We start from the raw sequence: 1,059 nt of genomic DNA on the forward strand, positions 1-1,059 counted from the left end.
GAAGTACTCACTGATCGCCGAGACATTGCTCCGGTATCCAATAATATCTTGGTCCTTCGGTCATTCACTGCACCCAATACGAGGGCTCTCATCTAACTCGCGATCAAACGTCTGTGCTGACCACCATCCCAGCCGTTCTCCCGGAAAGCAGCTTCATTATCCTGGTACGATGCACAGTCTGGTCTGACTGCCGAGTTACACTTGCAATCGCTCGGTTGTTATCATCTAACTCACCGAGCTCACGTTCAATTCCGTCGATTTCACACATCCAATTGCCATCCCCGCTTCTTCCCTCGGGCCGTCCTGCTTCGCCTACGAAGGCAAACAAGAAGTTCGCCTCAACTGCAGGTTCAGCTGACTGTGGCAGCCCGGCATATTCCAACCCAGTCAGTGTTGGCGGGCCGCCGAGTTTAAATCACTCGGCGCGTAAAGGTTTTGCAGGTCTTCTGGCACTTGCGACTTGTCGACAGAGTTCTTCACGAACGCAGCCAGCTTCTCATATTGACGAAACAGCTCGCACTGGCCGCCTTCATGGACTTGTCTGCAGAATTTGCAGCGTCGTCGACAGTAGTGAGCCGAGTGCCCCATTCTTCCACAAGCTGCACAAGGTGTTGTCGCGTGATCCATCTCCACGATTCGACTGTTCTCGTTGGTTGTACGGTCGCGGAGGTCGGTTCGCTGAGTTTCCCCAGCTTCGGTTCGAGCCTTTCTGGTCTCCCGTCGAGTTCTCTCGGCGGTCCGGTGTATTTCCTTTATCATTGGAAACGCCGGCGTCGATGTAGTCGTCGTCTTCCGCTGAGTCGTGGCCTCCGGACTGGTCCTCATCATCCCATTCGTCTTCGGAGTTGTACGGACTCAGCGGGTTCTGATCGATGAGTTCCTCTCCGTCGGAGTCAGCGTCCACGACAGTGACTCGGCGGTCGCGGTTTTCTTCCTTGCGACTGCGCTTCTCATCTCGGCGGCTCTGATCCTTCCGCTTGTCATCTCGGCCTCGTGCGATCACGAGTCGATCGCGTTGCTTCTTGCGCTTCTCGCCGAGGATCCGACGATTGATTATCT

Source organism: Phytophthora infestans, genomic scaffold, assembly GCF_000142945.1.
Source record: "Phytophthora infestans T30-4 supercont1.173 genomic scaffold, whole genome shotgun sequence".
NCBI classification, from domain to species: domain Eukaryota; phylum Oomycota; class Peronosporomycetes; order Peronosporales; family Peronosporaceae; genus Phytophthora; species Phytophthora infestans.